At 36.6% G+C, this 23,016-nt stretch overlaps 1 protein-coding gene across 3 annotated transcripts in view; it reads left to right on the top strand.

Annotated features, from left to right (window-relative positions):
• LOC138707618 (uncharacterized) overlaps positions 1–23,016 on the top strand; it is a 455,678-nt gene that overhangs the window by 133,363 nt on the left and 299,299 nt on the right. For 2 of the 3 annotated variants that reach the window (XM_069837282.1, XM_069837280.1), the window contains exon 2: positions 1,736–1,861. The exons of the other annotated variant lie outside the window; for it this stretch is intronic. The gene's annotated coding sequence lies outside the window, so the exon portion shown is untranslated. The remainder of the gene's footprint in view (positions 1–1,735; positions 1,862–23,016) is intronic. 3 annotated transcript variants of the gene reach the window in all.

Genomic DNA, 23,016 nt, shown 5'->3' with positions numbered 1-23,016 from the left:
TGGATTCTCTTTGTTATAAGCAGAAGTAAGAAGTTCGTACCAAAACAAACCTGTAGAGTCGGGTGGTAACCAAACTTATCTTTGTGCCAGTGATCCATGGCCTTAGTATTAGAAACAAAATGAACAATTAACATTGTGTAAAAAAGCAAGAATTGGCAATTACTATGAAATTTTGTTCGTAATTTTCAATATAAAATAATTTGCCCATACATACTGTATATGAATAAAAAACATGTGCGTAATTTTGTTGTGTTTGTGCGATTTGTATGATTGCGTTCGTTCGTGATGCCTCCTGTAAAATTATTTTAAAGGTGGAGATTCCCTAACAAAACACATTTCCCACACACACAAAGGCCAATTGACGAGACTGTCAAGGTAAAGCTTTATATGGTGCTACCACAGTCTAGTATATAGTCACGAAGCTTGAGTTGTGAGGGTGCTAGGAACAATAGACTGTGCCGGTACTATTTCGCATTGTCTGTAATGAGGCGATAGTAGCGATCCTAGTGGTTAGTAACTATCTATGGATGCATATTTACTACGTATTGAGCTTCGTGACTGTATATATACTGTGGTGCTACCAAAAGACCGTGGTTACAGCACTGTACTAAAAATGAAGAAGGTCATGTGCCAAGAAAGTGTGGGCTTGCACCTGGATCTTACAAACTCAGATTTTGTCCAGTAACTGCGTGTGATGTTGAACGATCATTTTCAGCATTCAAAAATATCGTCATAGATAACAAAATATTACAACAGAGAATCTTGAAAAGCTGTTGTTTTTTGCAACCAGAAAAGTAAGGTAAACAAAAAAAATGTATATATTGAACCGTAATGCCAAATAAAAAACATACATACCTACCTTATACACAGGGGCAGGTATTTATGGAGATTAATTTTATCATTTGTGTTTTTTAATATTGGTGTCGGCGGAGATTAATGGAAATTTTGGAAAATACAATTATTTTGGAATTGGAATATTAACTCAATATAAATATTACTATTCAAATAATTAACATTAAAGATTCGTTGGATTCTGGTAAACGTGCGTTATGGTCAATAGACAATATTTGTTGAATTGAGACTGTATTTAAAACACATTAATTAAAAACTAAAAAAAAAAAAAAAAAAAAAAAAATTGCAGCCCTCAAATTAACACTTCCAAATTATTAGTGAAATGTTGAATTATCCGTCTTTTGAGTTCACTAATGTAATAAGGACACCTGGAATACCGTGTAATGTAGCCTACTTGGATATATAATAGTTCAATTTTTAAAAAATCGGAAAAAATCTCAGAATATGAAACTCGCTATAAAACGACACAATAGTAATACTTCGCGAATGTGTTCATATTTCGCTATTAGAACTCTATTTCGCGATTTGTCGCTATTCTTTTATCCGTATATTATTAAGCAGAATCACTTAATTCATAGGGGTTGGTGAAATTCTATTATACATCTATTACGTCGTGATTTTCGCAATCTCAATAAATACCCGGCCCTACTTATACATCATCCATATTTTGTTTTCTATAAAGATACTAAACCCTACAAAAATGGGATTTTTCATGTTTTTCTGTATTTATTGTTTATTATGCATATTTCAGACTTCTTTGCATATAAATCTGGTCCTGGTTATAGCATGTACGGTGTGACTGAACAAAAGACAACAAATTTAATTAACCCTAACTGTCCAGTTTACATACACCATTCATAATTCAAATAATTTTCTTTTTTAGGTACTTACTACATTTTGTGGGCGTTCCTTCCCTCCAGTTTGTTGCGGTGCGGGAAAACCTGTACGTTACTGTGAGCGGACATTTGAAGTTTCTCGTTTCCCAAAGGCAATAATGGTTGCCGTTCAGGTAAGAATGCTTTTTGTTGGGGATTAGTGTAATAGATCACTACGGTGGACGTAGCGCTATGAGTTGAGCCTCTCCTTTCAGTTTAATGAAAATGGTGTAGAGGTCCTGAAATGCCATACAATACTGTAATATTCCTGCACAAATTGCAGCCTCGCTCTGTTGACTAATTCGTTCAAAGATGCTTTGGTTTCTTCTCTGTGTCATTCCAACCCACTAAATTCCTCTTGGTTGTCACAGATATTTCGTACAGAGAGCTTATTACAAGCCTGGACGAAAAAGTCGAATTCTGGGGAACTCCATAGAAAAATATTAGAACCTCCTTCTCATAAATGCCCTTTTAAGGATAACTTTGATTAACGTGCGGCGCTTTTTAAGGAAGTATGACCTTGGGTAGGAGTTTGTTAGCAGAAATTGTTCGTCTTGAAAGTTATATTTAGTGGCTTTGCTTTAATTTTGGCTGAATATGTTAGATTTTTATTTGTGTGTGTCTTATTTTTTATTTTTTTTTAGTAATTACAACAGTTTTCAATAATTAATTAATTTATTTATTTATTTATTTTGCTAATAATTGTAACATAAAATATAATATAAACAGAAAAAACTTGAGCTCCCCCTTGAAACAGTAGAACTCGTGATCAGGGGCGGATTCCTGAATTGAAAATTAAGAAGTATATAATACAATTTGTCTTATGTCTACTACGCAATAAGAATATATAAATTTAAATTTACAATTTTTCATTAATTATAAAATGCATACATAAGTTTTTAAATTTCATACTGGAACTATTAGAATTGACAAGATAAGGATATTTAAATATAAATTTGTTATATATTCTTGGGCTTAACTGTAGAGTGCTTTCAAAAATTATAAGGACATCCCATATAAACAGTTATTTTCTTATATTGTCTGAAATCGACTCATATAATAAGTATTATCCAGGCCTAATCATTATTGAAAATGAATTCTTTCGGTGAAAACGAAAAAAGTCTATCTTTTTTTAGACAAAAGCTATTATTCCATTTTTTAGTGTAAACATAAAATTTATTAATTTATGTTTAAAGAAAAATAACATTTCAACCACTTCAAGTAGAACATTAATTTTAGAAAAAATACAGCCTTGCCCCAGGAGGTTTTAAAATTAGGAATCAAATTTATTCTATAAATGTTACGCTTGACTGACTTGTGTTAAAGCCTTTTCAATTTTCCCGAAAAAAAATTAGCAAAAAATATTAATTTCTTCATGACCATGAAATAATCCAAATTGCCTGACACATCTTAGATGCCACGGCTTCATAATGCTTCTGTCCAAGATAGCAATAGTTATAAGCAAAAGGTTTTAAAGGTCATGAAGAAATTAATATTTTTTTGCTAAATTTTGTATGAAAGTTGAAAACGTTTTATCCCAAGTAAGTCAACCAGAACACGTTTTAGAAGAAATACGATTTCTAACATTAAAACCCTTTGGGTAAGGCAATATTTCTACCAAAATTAAAATTTTTTCTTGAAATGGTTGAAAAGTTGTGATTATTTTTAATACGAATTAATAAATTTTATGCTTACACAAAAATATAAAAAAAGAATATATTTTTATTTAAAAGAGCTAGGGACTTCTGGTTTTCACCGAAATAAATATTTTTTCTTATAACGATTAAGTAATACTTATTACATGAGAAGTTTTGAGATAAATATGACAGGAGAAAATAAACAGTTTATATGGGATGTCTTTATTCTTTTCTAAATCACTGGATATTAACCGATTTTTATTAGAAAGTGTAATAATTGAATTAGGATGAACTAAATCTCTAACAATGTTTATTGATTTCTATCACTATGACCTCAATATTTAACAGATGAGACTAATACAGATGGATTAAATTTATACAGTATCTATTATTGGAATTGTCTGTAACAAACTCACCCTAATTCCCTGTATACTTTCCATACTTCAGTAACGGCACTGGCGATATCTTTATGTTCTTTTGCGAACTTCTTCTGGAAACAAATTTGAAACTTGCTGAAGAGTTGTTGGCGAAGTTTCCAGTCGGGAATTGTTTATCCTTACAGTGCGCCTTTATTGCATCATGATAAAAGTGGTGGTTTCTTAATGAAGCTTACAAATTTATGTTTCGCCCACTAGCTAGAATCGGTAATTACATATATGCTTTAAACAAGGAAGCCCTCATATCCTGCTAATTGAGGCCTGCAATACAAATTCCGTTACATTATTATTTTTTGTGTCATATAGAAGATCGTGACTAGAGAAGAGCGCCGTCATGTTACAGCCCTCAATTATGCATTGCATATGTACTGTGCAAGTGTAGAATGGGTTAGAAATTGATATTCCGTTACGGGCTTTCTTGTATTACGTAAAAAAAAAGAAAGACTTATTTGCTGTAGAAAGTAAGACAGATGGGATGTACCATTAGTAACGAACCTTGCTATTTCCACCTGTCATCGTTGTGAAACGTCGTGACACGTCGTTATTATGGAGTATCTCAGATTTCAAATCTCAGCGCAATATTGTTTATTGTGGCATATCACTATTTTCATTGCTACTACACGAATCAACCCAAGTTCATTATATGGAAGGCATTCGATCAAAGGCACCTAAGTTCTACCCTCGGCAGATGTGTAACACTTGACAGATCTGTGGGACTTCATTTTTCGTAGTAAGCGTAGTATAGTAAAATATTATAACGAACGCCAATATAACAAAAAATTCAGTATTACGAAATTATTTTCTTTCCAATGCATTTTCCCCATATAATTTAGGGCCGTATTCGTAGACATTCTTAGCGCGGGCTTTTGGCGGATGATCAGCGAACTAACGTTTTTCGTATTCATGAACCAGTGTCAGCGATATGATATGAATCCTGTTTAGCACGCCCGTAGCCCGGGCTAGCGAAATGTCTATGAATAGCACCCTTAATGTTAAAATATTTCATAGGAGAAGAATGGAGCGTGTGAAATGGTGTTGTACCAGCGTGCCTGAGTGAAACCCAGGAAAGGGGAAAGGATCGTAACTTTAGGTATTTTTGGTTGCCTTTCACAAATAATATAAGTACCATAATAATTATAACAATTTAATATTAACAAACAGAGAGATAAATTAAAGTAAAACTACAAAAACCGAGAATTATAGATCTAATAACAATATAAAATAGTGAGATAATGAAAGAGAGAAAATTAATGTCTGCCATCAAAATGAATGTAAGAAAAGCGATGTATAACAGAGTAAACTGAACACTCATAGAAAATACAGTCTGAATAGACTCGGCTCAAATAAGACATATAAAGTTGTAGTCTCCAACCTTTAGCTGAATCAAAGTTCAAATCCATGGAAGCACACGGTAACCAAGTAAGCCGTTATATACGTTAATGGCGTAACGGCCCCAGAGAATTTCCCTGTCGGCTTATGGACGTCGATGATCCCTCGTAGTATAGAATATGAAAATCAGGAATGCTGAGAATGAAACAGACCCTCCATTAGTCTGTAAAGCGATGATATCCAAACGATGTTCCACCGGTGAAATATACCACACAGACGATAGTCCCAGCTATCCAAATCAGCGGGGTCACCTTGACCACCGGAACCACGTAATACGATGAGTTGACTATCTCAGCAGAGACGGGAGACTGCCCGTTTCTCTCTTGAAGTAATAACTGCGTCGAATTATCTCACCAACTGAACATTCGCTCGGTCTCCAAGCCGAGGCCGGCGATACGTGTCGTTCCTCCAATCAGCGGAAGAGAAGATCAGGGTACGTTCAGAAAAAATAAAGTAAACAGTACAGCCACCATAAACCATAAAATTACTCACAGCATAAACTACATCACAATGGACAGACAGATTAAGTATTGCATACACATCTAACACATCCAGTTTTCATGAATGAGTTATTTATTTCGATTTCCCTGCCGAGAAATAGTTGAATTTTTACTATTTATTTGTATTCTACAGTACTTGGATCAAGAAATGTGAATATTTTCTTGAGACGACAATTTTCGCTGAATTTAATTATGAAAGTCTTAAAACATGAGATCTCTAAGGAAATGTCATCGATTTCACCTTCACATTTAAAATATTCTGTACTTAGGTATACTGAAACTATCGACATTAAAAATCGAATTATCACCTTCCTTATGTCGATATACAGCCATATTGTTTTAACGTTGATATGACGAACATGAAGCTTATAGAATCAAGGGATGGTTACATAAATACAGTATAATTACTTGGCTGGATGGATATATGTAGATCATTGATAGATATCTTGCGAATGAAACTACCAATATCATTTGTAAAAGCCATGACGAATTACTTGGTGGAATCCTGTTCCTATTGACCTGGACAAGACCCAGAGGATCTTGTGGGAATCGTACACGGCTATCATTGGTGAGTAGAATTTTGGCGCTAGAGTAATGTTTAATGTCCGACATACGTGGCAGCCAACTGTGACAGTGAGCAGTGCACTTCGTAACGTAGAAGCGCTTTACATTAAGTCTTACTCCGAAGGCCATTGACTTTTGATTATATACTACTTGTAAAAGAGAATGTCTCGATCAGCTTACAGTGAATTGTAAAACGCGCCGATGTTTCTGTTCAACACTGATACTTGAAATTTCCAGTGAATTAATGTTTAAAAAATGTATCTTATAGTGTATATCTTTGATGACATAAGAAATGAGACTTTTAGTTCGAGGTATGATATAAATTTATTGCTTTTTTTATTTATTGCTTTTTTATTTTATAGGAGTCTCTTACGCCATTTCTTCGATGAAATATGAGGTAACCCTTTCTGTGTGTGTTTGACATTTTTTCTTGCATTGGACTGGGCGTGGAATGACACGTTGGCATTGGTTCTGCTAGCTTCAAGGTCGGAGAAACAATTTACAGTGATTTAACTTTTTGTGTAATTCTACTATTATAAACTTAACTTGATAATGTCACACAAAGCCAGAACTAATCTTGTTAGATATAACCTAATATCTGTATTTAGGGGTTCTTCGCAGTGTCTCAGTGGTAGCTTATTAGCGACATTAAATGTTCTGGAGTTCGAGTCCCTGTAGAGAATTGTACGTTTATTTACATTCAATAGAATCTTGATGTATGCTTTTCCTCTTTTGTTTGTGCATTGTTTTTTTTTTTCAAGCAACGATCTTGGCGCTATGCCATGCTATCATATGGTCGTGTCTCGCTGCTTGTGAATGTCTAATGTTGGCTCATATGCCTCACAAGGGTAGTGAACAAAGGAACTTGTACTTGAAAGAACAGGGGTTTTAATATATAGAAGACAGCATTCGTCTTATGAGGAACTTAAACGCACTGGAAGAGTCACTATATATTTGTTGATATTTGAACTTCAGGTGTAGGTACAAAACGTTGCGGCCTTGATTTCAAGCAATTTTGAAAGACTCATATAATATAAAATATTTTGGGTTGTGAGATGTAACTTTTAGGCACTACAGTAGTTATTTTTACTCATTATTGCCTAGGGCCATACTATGTAAAAGAATTAATTTCCATATAAGAATAGTACTGAACACATCAAAGCAAATTATGTTAGGATCTTGGTATTCTGACAGGTAGTTCTTAATAAGATAATTTTTAAACTAGACTAGACTTTGTTCCTGCAATCATTTATGTCGAAAAGAAAATATATTTGGATATTATGATCACTCTAATTAAAATTAAAATCAATTTCCATAAATATAATTACAATCCCTACACCAGTATCAGTATCAGTCCACTTTTACCACACTTGAGTTTCAAAAGAGTACACAAAAATTCAGCTTTCTAAAATAAATTGTTTTTCAAATGTATGTACAGTAGTGGCAAAAAAACCGGACCGACCCTTGCAGCTGATTTCAGAGCCTTGTGTCCACACCTGTGGAGTAACGGTCAGCGCGTCTGGCTGCGAAACCAGGTGGCCCGGGTTCGAATTCCGGTCGGGGCAAGTTACCTGGTTGAGGTTTTTTCCGGGGTTTTCCCTCAACCCAATAGGAGCAAATGCTGGGTAACTTTCGGTGCTGGACCCCGGACTCATTTCACCGGCATTGTCACCTTCATACCATTCAGACGCTAAATAACCTAGATGTTGATACAGCGTCGTAAAATAACCCAATAAAATAAAAAATCAGAGCCTTGTTCGCTCCAGAGCACGATAGACTGGTAACTAAGACTTTCGTGGTTCGAATCCTGCCTGGGAAGGAAACTTTTTTTTTTGTTCCTTGTTCAAATTTATTCCCAATACTTTTCGATTGTAGCGATATTTTACTACTTAATTAACTTATTATTTGCAGAACATGAATTTTAACAGCAATCGAAAAGTACTGGGAATAAATTTGAATAAGGAACAAAAAAATGTTTCCTTCCCAGTCAGGATTCGAACCACGAAAGCCTTAGTTACCAGTCTATCGCGCTCTGGAGTGAACAAGGCTCTGAAATCAGCTACAAGGGGCGATCCGGTTTTTTTGCCACTACTGTACTCATACTCGTGTATGCAGTTTTAAAAATATTTCTTTCCCATTGTATTTAACATTTAAAAAAATTGTTTATGCTCGACCATGCCGAAATGTAGTAATTATACACCTGGTAGTAGCCCTTTAATGCACCTCATTAAAGTACACCTATTCATTATAATTCAGTTGTTCAGCCGATGAGAAATCACCATTGTACCATTATAAAACCGCAAGTATCGATTATTCTCGGATATGCAATCGAAAGACAATTAGCGAAAAGTCACGGAGGCTGGAAATCCAATACTGTCGCAGAAGGTTATGTTCTGTTACTATAATAATTAGCGTTAATTGTAAATAATATTCAAATAAATTCAATTTGTCATCTCGTTTTTCAATTCTAAATCAATTTCCAGGTTATATCAAGCCTAATGTTCACGTTATTCTCTAGATTATATCAAGGTCAATGACATTCATGACAGCCATTACAAGGAGTTTTCTTACCCTTTAAAACTACATCGTTGACAACCGAATTTAAATTAATGAACTTCTGACTCACTACCAAGCGTGTTAAACACAAGACCACGGAGGAAATGACGAAAATTCAAGTGTTATTCATTTAATTTACGAAAATATTTTATGGTACGGATTATCCGATTTTTTCGATTAATCGTTCCGTCAACCCCCTTCATTACCACGGATAATAGAGGTTCTACTATATATGCATTAATTATTAATAATTTTTCGAAAAATAATTTTAAGTGATTTTTTGTATTAACATAAACCGACCGTAGCATCTTAAGCATGTCATTAAGATGTGCTTCGCTATTTGCCTTTATACCCAGTACACCTCTTCTATGAAAGTACCCAATATTCTTTTCTAGTGGAAAAAACACCCTAGATAATAATAATAATAATAATAATAATAATAATAATATATTTCAATGTTACTTTATAGCTATTATTATTATTACTGACTTGTTATTATTTTATTTGTTATTCTGTTTTTAAAATGGTCTTAAATCTTGGTGTGAAAAAACTGATATTTTAAATATCCACACTTTTAATATTATGCATGTAACATTTTAAATAACGAAGTTTTCATTTCGTGTGGGTTTGCTCATTATGTTAATGAACCGCTTGGTTGCGAGTCTGGATCCGGGGGCGACGTCCCCTGACAAATTATTGGGATATGAATTGGTTTGGTAGAACTGACAGGATGTTGAAATATCAAGTTTTTATCATCGGACAAGCAAGTTTCGTTATTGCATTTGCGTGAGGCAGGTTTCTTGGTGTTAACTTGGAGCGCTGTCCAGTCTGCTGCGATACTTGAAAATGGCCTTGGTACCCACTGCCATGTTGGATCGGGTTCTGCTTCAGTCTTCTCGGTGAACACCTCGTTCCTGTCATCGAATTGACCTCGCGTACAGTCTCCAGTAAAATGCTCTACACAACTAGCCGCAGTCTGGGCAGCATTTGCCAGCTCTATCATCACATCCTTCGTTATTATTATTGCCGACTTAGTTGTTACCAAAGTTCAGTTTTATTGATGTTCATGTTACCGACACAAATCATTATTGTCACGAACTTCACTTCTATGTTGTTCTTATTGCTGTTGATAGTATCGCTTCTACTGGTCCTGCGATTGCCGACAAAATTACTTCTGCTACCTCCGTTATTCCTGACACTTGCTACTGGTGCTCTTCCTAATGTCCACATTATCGCTTCTGATATTATTAGCTTCTGTGTTGTTTATTTTATTTATTTTATTGGGTTATTTTACGACGCTTTATCAACATCTAGGTTATTTAGCGTCTGAATGAAATGAAGGTGATAATGCCGGTGAAATGAGTCCGGGGTCCAGCACCGAAAGTTACCCAGCATTTGCTCGTATTGGGTTGAGGGAAAACCCCGGAAAAAACCTCAACCAAGTAACTTGCCCCGAACGGGATTCGAACCCGGGCCACCTAGTTTCGCGGCCAGACGCGCTGACGGTTACTCCACAGGTGTGGACTCTCTGTTGTTAATATTATAGATTTATTAATTTGTCCTACAGAATAATATCTATATCAGGCCACAAAGGGAAACATTGAAGGAGGAGGGTTCGGTCCGGTACTGTGGATTGAGTTCGGCGTAGCTCAGTGATCAGAGCGCTTGGTACGTAGAACCAAGGACCCGGGTTCGATCCCTGACGCCGGAGCGAATTTTTCTCCTCAAATATTAATTCTCTGTTGTTGCCAACACTCGATTTTGTTGCTGCTGGTACTGATGCTGTCGCTTTGACGCTGGAGCTGTTTGGCGGAGACTGTCGCTTCTCTTGTTTCTATTGTTGTCAGCAATTTAGCTTCTGTTGCTGCTTCTACTGTTGCCGACAATATCAAGTCTGCTCCTGCTTCTGTTGTTGCCGACAATATCGCGTCTACAGCTGTTTATGTTGTTGCTGGCAATATCGCGTCTACAGCTGTTTCTATTGTTGCCGGCAGTATCACGTCTACAGCTGTTTCTGTTGTTGCCGGCAATATCGCGTCTACAGCTGTTTCTGGTGTTGCCGGCAATATCACGTCTACAGCTGTTTCTGTTGTTGCCGACAATATCACATCTACAGCTGTTTCTGGTGTTGCCGGCAATATCACGTCTACAGCTGTTTCTGTTGTTGCCGGCAATATTACGTCTACAGCTGTTTCTGTTGTTGCCGACAATATCACGTCTACAGCTGTTTCAGGTGTTGCCGGCAATATCACGTCTACAACTGTTTCTGTTGTTGCCGGCAATATCGCGTCTACAACTGTTTCTGTTGTTGCCGGCAATATCGCGTCTACAGCTGTTTCTGGTGTTGCCGGCAATATCGCGTCTACAGCTGTTTCTGTTGTTACGGACAATATCACGTCTACAGCTGTTTCTGGTGTTGCCGGCAATATCACGTCTATAGCTGTTTCTGTTGTTGCCGACAATATCACGTCTACAGCTGTTTCTGGTGTTGCCGGCAATATCACGTCTACAGCTGTTTCTGTTGTTGCCGGCAATATCACGTCTGCAGCTGTTTATGTTGTTGTCGACAACAGGCCTATAACGTCTACAGCTGTTTCTGTTGTTGCCGACAATATCGCGTCTACAGTTGTTTCTGTTGTTGCCAGCAATATCACGTCTAGAGCTGTTTCTATTGTTGCCGACAATATCACGTCTACAACTGTTTCTGTTGTTGCCGACAATATCGCGTCTACAGCTGTTTCTGTTGTTGCCGACAATATCACGTCTACAGTTGTTTCTGTTGTCAGCAATATCACGTCTACAGTTGTTTCTGTTGTTGCCGGCAATATCACGTCTACAACTGTTTCTGGTGTTGCCGGCAATATCACGTCTACAGCTGTTTCTGTTGTTGCCGGCAATATCACGTCTACAACTGTTTCTGTTGTTGCCGACAATATCGCGTCTACAGCTGTTTCTGTTGTTGCCGACAATATCGCGTCTACAGTTGTTTCTGTTGTTGCCAGCAATATCACGTATACAGCTTTTTCTATTGTTGCCGGCAATATCACGTCTACAACTGTTTCTGTTTTTGCGACAATATCGCGTCTACAGCTGTTTCTGTTGTTGCCGGAAATATCGCGTTTACAGCTGTTTCTGTTGTTGCCGGCAATATCACGTCTGCAGCTGTTTCTGTTGTCGCCGACAATATGACGTCTACAGCTGTTTCTGTTGTTGCCGATAATATCATGTCTCCAGCTGTTTCTGTTTTTGCCGACAATATCGCGTCTGCTCCTGCTTCTGTTGTCGGCAATATCACTTCTGTTGATGCTACTGTTAACGGAAATATCACTTCTACTACTGCTCCTGGTGACATCAGTGTTGTTTCTGCCATTGCTCTTGTCGCTGTCTGCAATAACTTCTACTGCTCTTGTTCTTCCCAAAATTATTGTTTCTGCTGCTCTCGTTGTTGCTGACAATACGCTTCTGCTGCTGCTGCTCCCGTTTTTGCTGACAATACGCTGCTGTTGTTGCTGTGAATACGTTTGTTGCTGCTCCTGTTGCCAAGAATACGCTTCTGTTCCTACTCCTGTTGTCGACAAGAACTCTATTTTATGTCGCTTCTGCTACAGCTCCTGTTATTGCTGACAATATCGTTTTTGTTGCTGATGTTGCCGGTAATGTCTCTTTGTCACCGTTGCTGCTGCTGTCCATAATTATCTCGCTGTTATTACGACATTGTTGCTACTTTTGTTGCCGACACTGTCACGACAGCTTCTGCTGTTGCCGACAGTGTTGCTGTGAATATCTGCTCGATATTTGCGTTTTTTTCTTTCTGTTGCCAGTGAAGCTTTGATAGCAGGTAAATTGCTAAATGGTAATTCTGCTAGATTTCATTCTGGTAGATTTTTGTGCTCGGGATTTAATAAATTTTCTCTCTTGTATGTTTGGAGTATAGTCACACTGAACATGTTTATCTTGGAATTTACATAAGTTGTTTGCGGAGCTGTGATGACGCGTATCTAGGATCTTAATCACGTCATCTTTGTTTAATTGTTTCCTCTTCTCTTTTTTTGCATTACTCGTTTTCTTTTCTCCACTTACTTTATGAGCCATGAATACGCTTACTGCGAAAATGCTTCCCTCTGTATGAATGTTTTATTCGATCAAGAATTTGTAACTAGGTCGTTTCATCGGCTTCGTTCTGCTGTAATTGCCTTAATGACTTGTTTCAGCACAGTACTTGCAAGAGCAAATATTTCAGTCTTAATTTTGGCAATAAACATCAGATTCTTTGTACATAGAATAAATTATGTTATTTTTCTTTCATCCGTTTTTATTGCAAACCGGCGGCTGTGGTATACTCGGCGGCAAAGTGCATTGAGTTGCGTTGAAACTACGATCTTTAGTTCGAACCCTGCCTAGGACATATATACATATATATTAGTCATTTGACGATGTGTTGTCTAGGTCGAGGTCTCACGTCCTGTTGGCCATATTACGGGCGTCTTATGTAGTACATTTATAATGTAAGAGGTTTGAATGATTGGAAATCGCGAAATAAATTCTAACAATGGTCGACTCCAGTTAATAACCAGAAGTACTGCATTATTCTATTGTTTTCTCTGAAATGAATTTTAACTTCGCTGTGGTGCAGAATTTTCGTAATAGGTGACGTAATTAATTTTTAATGATTTCGTTAATGTGAACATCTTTCGTTCTATATTTTACATTCGTACAAATAATCAGTAAAATTTCTCGTCTCTGACGATTTGTAATCGTCCTTTTCGTCAATAATTTTGTGTCCTAAGTGAAGAGAAGGTAATGCAATAATTGTGGATGTTTCAGATGAGGTATGATTTGAACTTCTCCTACGTAGATGGTGAAGTACGCAAATGCTCGTAATATTTTGAGGAAATTCAAATTATGATTTATTTAACGACGCTCGCAACTGCAGAGGATATTCAGCGTTGCCGGTGTGCCGGAATTTTGTCCCGCAGAAGTTCTTTTACGTGCCAGTAAATCTACTTGTTATAGTTCGTCATCAGGTGAACAATAAAGGGGAGAGTGGTTATCAAGTTACTGTGACCGATAGAAATGACTAAATTTCACGTGATTAATCACGATTGTCAGTACGGAAAAGGGTATTAAAAGTAAAAGAGCAAAACATACGGAGGTTCCTAGACAAGAAGATCTTGTGAAAGAAGGGAATTGAAGAGTAAAATAAATTTATAAAGAAGTATGGAGTGGCTTAAGAGAATTAGCTTAGGTAAAATTGGATGTATGTGAAATACTGGAAAAGAAATGAATGAAGCATAAGCGAAAAAGTAATAATATTACAACTATACTACCGTCTAACGGTGTCCACACCTGTGGAGTAACGGTTAGCGCGTCTAGCCGCGAAACCAGGTGGCCTGGGTTCGATTCCCGGTCGGGGCAAGTTGCCTGGTTGAGGTTTTTTCCGGGGTTTTCCCTCAACCCAATATGAACAAATGCTGGGTAACTTTCGGTGTTGGACCCCGGACTCATTTCACCGGCATTATCACCATCTCATTCAGACGCTAAATAACCTAAGATCTTGATAAAGCGTCGTAAAATAACCTACTAAAATAAAATGAAAAATAAGTTTAACGGTTGTAATACGAATTAAGTAACCGAAGTTATTTGATTATAGGCTTCGTCCGAAATTTAGTAGTTTCATCTTTGACAGTGTGCAGTCCAGCTCTGTGCATAAAGGGGAAGGGAAAAGGAAAGGAGATACTCCCCGCCCATGTTCTTTTCGCTTACTCCGCTTTAGAAACAAACAAACAGTCAGGCAGTGTGCATCAGTGGTGGACTTCAGGCGATCAGCGAGAGCCGAAAGCTATGATGCCTGCCTTTTACAATCCATCTCTCAGCAATACTTACCTACCTGTGTACTCGTACCAGTCCGAAACGTAACTGTCTCTGTCTGGAAAGTTGAAGTGGGGAGTTGAGCCGTAGTCTGCAGTGACTCAATCGTGTTAATAACGCCCAGGCCAGATATAGCCAAATATTTCGAAGGTTCCGATTGAGATCACTAATAATTAAAGCCCGGATTTCTAAGCACAATCAAACAGTAAAATAAGCAAGCAAATAAGCACGAAAAATGGTGAAAATAAGCACAGAAATAAGCAAAAACGAATACCCGGAAACAGTAAAATAAGCAGGAAAAATGGTGAAAATAAGCATCAAAATAAGCACCAAAATAAGCAAAAACGAATACACGGAAATATGATGATAAATTATTTGTTTCGTAGAACTCTTACCTTATTGAAGGATGTTGTAGTATACAAGGAAGGTCATCCTGAGATTTTCCTGTGTGAAGCTCCTGCGTTTGTCATTAAAATAGATTTGTACAGTGAAAATGTTCTTTCGACGGATATCAGAACACAAGTCTTTGGAAAATGTATCACTAGAACTCGATTGTTCACCTATATTGTTTTTAATCAGTTGCTGGTTTAACTTAGATTTATTCTTAAACCTCTCCTTATACCGCGTTGTATTAATATGCTGCACAATGTCATATTTTTTCTTCGCAGAAACACTCTTTTCACACACCAAACAAAATAAGACACTGCCGTCCTCACTGAAAATATTACTTCCAAACTCATTTACGCATTTGCGTAAGAATGCCGATTGAAAAGTTTTTGTAGATGGCATTCCTTAATTACAACAGCGAGCTATCACAACTTACTGAAACAAAGCGTGTTGCACAACTTACACACTGCAGCTTGTAACTCGGGGATTCACCATCCATGCAAACGACATCATTCCGATAACGCGATAAGTGCGATAATCGATTAACCTGCCTAGTCGCAGAAGCTTGGCGGGGAATCCCAAGGTTCTCTCCTAATTAGAACTACACAGTATTATTTCACAACATCCTGGATCGTACCCTAGCATTACTTTCTTACGCATTCGACTGAAGTTAATTTTTTTATTAGCCAATAAAAGAAAGTGAATTGATGATACATGACGGCTAGGAGTGAAATATGTACTTTTAAAATTACAGTTTTGGATAAAATGCGCGGTTTTAATTAAAAGTCGTAAAATAAGTAAGTAAAAACGTTTTCCTGCGTAATAAGCATTCATAAGCACTAACAAACATAGCTAAAACTGCTTATCTAGATGGGTCTTATGAAGTATAACCTTTCTGCTTACCTTTAACCCCTTTCCGCATACTGGGACAGATATGGCACATACCATATAACTTATAGTATAAGCGTATAATATTTCAAACTGCATACTGGGACAGATATGACAGACTGTCAATAACTGGATTTGACCATATGTGACATCAAAGATAGAACTACTTAAATTATTTGAATATAAAACCGGTGTGTGCAAAACTGTTCTATGCGGTAAGGGGTTAAAAGTGTGGAAAAGAATATGCATTTTGCTTAGAAATCCGGGCTTTATTGAACTGGTGTTTTGTGCAGCTTCATTTTATTTTCTGTGGGCTTCAGGTGGTTGAATTTAAATTTGGAAGTGTTTTGCTACTTCATTTTGTGACGAGCATTCTGCGTTTATTGTGTATATTCATTATTGTTAGAATAACTGTCACGAAGATGTTTTTTTGGCGAATTTGATGTTTAAGTGTGCTATGCATAGACATTTCGCTAGCCCGCGCTACGGGTGTGCTAAAATAGCACCGACTATCGACTGATTACTTGTACAGGATTCATATCACATCACATCATATCATGTCATATCGCTAACACTGGTTTATGAATATGTGAAACGTTAGTTTGCTGATCATCCACCGGAAGCCCGCGCTAGGAATGTCTATGAATATGGCCCTTAAGGGTGGTATTCATAGACATTTCGCAGCACACGCTACGAGCGTACTAAGCTAGCCCCGGATATCCACTGGTTACTTGTACAGAATTCAAATCATATCCTATCGCTAACACTGGTTTAAGAATACGAAAAACGCTGATCATCCACCGGAAGCCCGCGCTAAAATGTCTATGAATAAGACCCTAAATGTCTAATGTAACTTAGGATGCTCAGTGGATAGCGCGTGCGTTTCCCAGCCAAATAATCTGTGGTTCGATTTTCGGAGTGGGCATATATTTATATCAATTCCACGAATTTTGGCGTGTGTCTCTTGTAACGTCTCCGTGGTGGTTCTACGTCGTGTTGACCACACGGTCAGGGAGCCCTGCTGTGTAAGAGTCTAGTGTTGATCTGAAAAAGGGCAAAGCTTCTAGATTGTGTTGCAGATCTCTAAGAAGAAAAGCGTGTTCCAGGAACTGGAATGAAAGTCACTATTGAGACTTTAAATCTTAGTTTGGTGCAGAATTGTAATACTACGTGGCTTAGTTTACTCATCATCGCTACCTTAATGTGTAAATGGACCTTCCATGTCAGTAGTGAGACACGTTTGCCGCAATGCATTCAGATCTGCCGGCCTTGGAGACCCATTTGACATTGAACGTACGCTGTCGCCCACGATTAGATTGATGTCCGCTTAAAATAGTCTTAAGTTGCTGTAAGTACTGAAGTTAATCCGCTGTACCTAGTTATTTCTGTCTCAGATGGGATATAATAATCCCGACTAACAATAACGTAAGTCGTGGGAACTCTGTCTCAATTTCTGAATGCTCCAAGTCCATGCTCGTATCTTTGTGTTATTTTATATAATTTATTTCGTCCCCTATGTGAAAATTAAGTCTAAACCTTGCAAAATTCATACCTTACCAGTCAGTTTTTCAAGTCTCTCTGGGTGATATTCATAGACATTCCGCTAGCCCGCGCTACGAGCGTGCTAAACTAGCCCCGGCTATCGACTGGTTAAGGCTGGTTCACAATAAACCGGGAACGAGTACCAGAATGAAAGCGAGAAGCAGAGGACGTGAATATGAACATTTTTGATTCACAATAAACCGATAACGTAGACGACTATGCATATCGATATGTAGGCCTATGTCAATAACGATATGTAAAGTCGATATTACGCATTCTGATGTCATTTGTGTATAATTGACCAATGGCGTTCTCTCATGAGTACAAGGCAGCCAACATAAACACAGGTTAACCAACTTCGAAATTTCAACCCAAACATTTCATTAGGTACGGTATTATAAATATGCCCATGCATCTTTATTATCACAACCTATTTTAAGTCTACCATAAAGTAAAATATTTAGAGAAGAAACATTTGTAATAGAACAAAAAATGAACACAACAGTAGTTATTGAATTGAAGCGTGAATATGTAGTGTGTAATACAACCAATACAGTAATAAAATATGATTCGCTTCCGATCGGTGTTCAAAGGTGTAGCTTTTGAAAGCCACGTATTCTTCTTCATTTTCTCATCTTTATACGAGGCGCGCCGCTTATCGTAAACGTGAGGATTTTCCTCAACACTCAATATTAGAATCTCATAAAATAAAACTTGCTCCATGATGCACAGCACAGAACAAAATAATACATAGGTTATGTCACGGTCTTCTTGCTACAAAATATACGACGACAAAATAGCTTTTAGATGGCAATAGAATGAATCTAGTGGGCTGTGATCGGAAACGTGAACGCCAAACTTGAAACTTGGCCAACTCTCCGTTCCCGATCTCGGGCTCCGGCAAGCTTTTCGTTAATTGTGAATGCTCACATTTAAATGTATACATTTTAATAATTTTACTGTTTTCGTTTTCGTTCCGATTCTCGTTTCCGGTTTATTGTGAACCAGCCTTTACTTGTGCGGGATTTATATCATATCGCTAGCACTGATTTATGAATACGAAAAACGTTAGTTCGCTGATCATCCACCGGAAGCCCGCGCTAAAAATGTCTATGAATACGGCCCTCTGTTTCTAACTCAAATGCAGGAAAGACGATCAGCAGTTTTAACCTCCTTATTTGGTATTCTACAACAGAAAATCTAAAGGGTTTGTGTGCGACACTTTCTTGCAATGAAGTGTCCAAGTACAGTATATTTTTTCTTAAAATTAACAAATAGGCTGGGTATTTAACTTCCTCATCCTGAACAATTTCGGATTAGGTCCACTAGTATCCCTTGGTTATTTCATTGTTTCTGATCGCCACAAATCTCTTCGTTCTACTTGCTGCTACGAGAAATCTTGTTTGAGGACTCTTTCTGCACATTCTTTTTACGTGGTCTTTCCAGTTTTGTTAGTGTAATTTAATTTCTTCCATTATATTCTGATTTTCGAGAGTTTCTCGGATGTGTTTTTTTTTCTATCCAATCCAGTAAAGCCTAGGAGAGGTCTCAGGAATCTTGTTTGTGCAGCTTCCAGTTTTTCCATCTCTTTTCTTTATGAAAAAAATTCGATTCTTTATAGCAAGGTTAGTTCAGAACAAATATTATGATTGCGTAATTTACTGCTGATTAGCATGTTTTTTTTTATAGAAATGTCGTTAAATTATTCAGTTTATTCTATTACATTTTTGTAATTTTATATCATTTTCTTTAGAATTATTTACTGATATTACATTCTCCAAACATTTTACTTTGGAGACATGTTCATTTTTTGTCGTTTGTAACTTCGCTCTTCGTATATTATTCCTAGGGGCGGATTTTAGCATATTTGCATATTTAATTCCTTATTTGCAAATCATATTATGCTACCATTGCATAAATTCATTTCAAGTTATTAGTAAACAAATGTTAAGATTTTATAGTGCATATATATGCATATTTAAGGTGTTAATGCAAATTTAAGTTTTTAGCGTATATAATAGTATATATTATGCAACGAGCCTATGATAGCAGTAATTAAGACAGGAGTAGGCTTATGAAACGAGCGTAAGCGAGTTTCATAATTTCCATACGAGCGCCTTAATTATCTTTACAAGCAAGATGCATACGACTGTTTTTTTGTTCGGCCATGATTAAATGTCTAAGTTTTGAGTTTTTACAAATACCTTACCTTGTTACTTTACTGATAATGAAAGTGTGACCATGAGTGTATTTTCAGCGTGTTCAAAACTAATGTAGCAGATGGCAGGCACGGAGCAATTTTGCGTCTGTGCAGCATTTATTGATTTTTGCAGGGCTTTTGTTTGGAGATTTTAACCTCAAAGCAACACATATTAAAACACAGGAAATTAACTTAATTTATTAGAATATTATTATATTATTATCGCGCATGCCATTTTGAATTGCTGCTTTCAAGTCTTGCGGGTTGTTGCGTGTACGATATTAATCAATATCGCATATGCTTAGTAGGAAATCGATAGTTGGAATAACATAATGGATCTTACAGTTTCAAGTATTAAGAATGCTGGATCTTACATCGATGGAATCTCAAATCCTCGTGCAATATGCAACGAATAGTTCATTCAGATAGGGTTAAGGCTCCAGCATGTCGTAATGTAGATGTGGGAATAGCAAGAGTGATCCAAGGTAATGTGCACATAATCTGACCCTGGAATTATTTATTACTCCTTGTTTGCAACAAACCTGGAGTTTAGTTAATTTCTTGATTCTCCTGTTCTTCAGATCGCGGATAAAATGCGGTCTGATTTTTTTAATGTTCTTTTTTTAAAGTAACACTTAAAAAAATCTGCTGCTGAAATTTCTGGAGACAGTCGTATAGTTGATACCGAGAAATTTTTCGTGTGAAATAATTGCTCGTTGAAACCAAATTCCAACCTCATTTGTATGTATGTATGTATGTATGTATGTATGTATGTATGTATGTATGTATGTATGTATGTATGTATGTATGTATGTATGTATGTATTTATTCACACTGCAATGGGTATATACCCGGTGGCAGTGGTAACTAATTACACTCAATAATGACAATAATAAACTTATTAATTAAAAATACAATTAATAATAATACTAATAATAATAATAAATAATAATAAGAATAATAACAACAGGGAATATAGTAAATTAAATGAAACGATCACTTAAAATAACATTTGAAATATTCTAATTTGTATCTTAAAACTAAGATCGAACTAAAACCCACGAGTATATTCATATCTGCACAAGTACCTTTCAACATTACACTCATTTCGCTGTCAACTCACTCACTGCACTGGAACTACGACACATTTCACTGATTCTTTCCTGATTTCACTAACACTTCAAAAACATTTCACTGTTCAAATTCTTTGCACTGACACGACATACTTCTTCACTGATACAACACACTTCACTGACAACATAATTCTTCACTGATACAACACTTCAATAACAATATATCATTTACAACCTTTAAATACTGTGTATAATTACCGTCTATTAGTAAGGTCCTTAAGCCTATTTTTAAATGCATTTTTGGTTGTTGGTAAAGCCTTTAGTAAGTCTGCAGGTAAAGCATTCCAGTCCCTGATAGTACGATTGAGAAAAGAAAACTTTCCAGTGTCCGTCCTCTGCCTTCTTTCCCTCAATTTATATGAGTGGTCGTTCCTTGCAGAGTAATTTGGCAGCTGCAACCTATTTTTTATTTCTCTCCAGGCAGGCTCACCTCTGTATGTTTTGAACAGTGCGCATAATCGAATTCGCGTTCTCCTGTCCGTGAGTGTGTCCCATTTTAATGGTGAATTTTTCCGACAACACTTAAGAGCCCGTTTTTTGAATCTTTTCCAGTGTCTTAATATGTTCTAATCTGTAAGGATCCCAACATGCAGCACCATATTCCATTACTGGACGTACTAGTGATTTATATGCAATCTCTTTGGATTTATCAGAACCTTTTCTTAGTACCCTCATCACAAAGTGTAACGCTCTCCATGCCTTTCCCGCTGTGTCTGTAACGTGTTCCCCCCAGCCGAGATCGCTGCTAAATGTTATTCCGAGGTATTTACATTTGTTAACTTCCGGAATGGTTTCACCCCCTAACGTATTCTGCTATTTGTAACATTTACGAATAATTTTCACCATCAAAGAACTGCCCACTCTACCCCCATTATCTTCTTGTTTAGTTGCCTCTTGAGTGATGCCTTATTGGTGCCACTTGTGAGGTTTCAAACTGTCTTCGGACAGTCGACTAAACAACATCTGGAAGAACTCTCATTTCCATCTTCCAAAAATGTAGGAGTCAGTCAATTATAACTGAGCAGAAACAGCACATAATAAAGCCGCTTTTTAGTGGGTTATTTTACGACGCTGTATCAACATCTCAGATTATTTAGCGTCTGAATGAAATGGTGATAATACCGGTGAAATGAGTCCGGGGTCCAGCATCGATAGTTACCCAGCATTTGCTCATATTGGGTTGAGGGAAAATCACGGAAAAAACCTCAAACAAGTAACTTGCCCCAACCAGGATTCGAACCCGGACCACCTGGTTTCGCGGTCAGACGCGCTAACCATTACTTCACTTGTGTGGGCGAAAGCCGCTTTTTCACTGTGTGGTGGTCGTTCATGCAGTAGCTCAGGATTTCCTTCACTTCAGTAAACCAAGAATTTTCGCTTATTAACGAAACCACATAGTACAGACGTGGACAAATTATTAACAAAATTTACGATTTTTATGGTAATGCTGTTTACAAAATTTGACTTTTCAATTTAGACTACAGTTGACAATTTTGCATATTTGTATCATTACAGTAGATAGAAATAGGTCTATGCAAATATGTCAACTGTATTCTAAATTTAAGAGTCAAATTTTGAAAAAAAATATGTAATGAAAATATTGAATGTTGCTAATAATTTGTAAATGTGCAAAAATGTCAACTGCAGTCTAAATTGAAGAGTCAAATTTTGAAAAGATATATATAATAAAATTCTTCAATTTTGCTAATAACTTGTAAATATGCAAAAATGTCAGTGCAGTCTAAATTGAAGAGTCAAATTTAGTAAAAATATATTACAAAAATCTTCAGTTTCGCTAATAATTCGGAAATATCCGAAATATCAACTGTAGTCAAAATTGAAGAGTCAAATTTTGAAAATATACAATAAAAATCTTCATTTTTTTAATGTGTAAATATGCAAAAATGTCAACTGTATTCTGAATTGAAGAGTCATATTTTGTAAAAATATATAATAAAAATCTTCAATTTTGCTAATAATTTGTCCACGTCTGTATGTGAAAATGTACCTCGTCTGACATAAACCATTCAATGCATTCTCCTTCTCTTTAAGAATGGTATTGAATTCTGCTGCAGAATGAAGTCAATTGACTCTGATCTCACAGTTTCTAGTTTTAAGAATGCTGAATCTTACATTCTGCAGATGGAATCTCATATCCTCATGCAATATGCAACGAATAGTTCATTCA

This window comes from Periplaneta americana, chromosome 10, assembly GCF_040183065.1.
Source record: "Periplaneta americana isolate PAMFEO1 chromosome 10, P.americana_PAMFEO1_priV1, whole genome shotgun sequence".
In the NCBI taxonomy this organism is placed as follows: domain Eukaryota; kingdom Metazoa; phylum Arthropoda; class Insecta; order Blattodea; family Blattidae; genus Periplaneta; species Periplaneta americana.
This window is presented reverse-complemented; position numbering and strand designations above follow the sequence as displayed.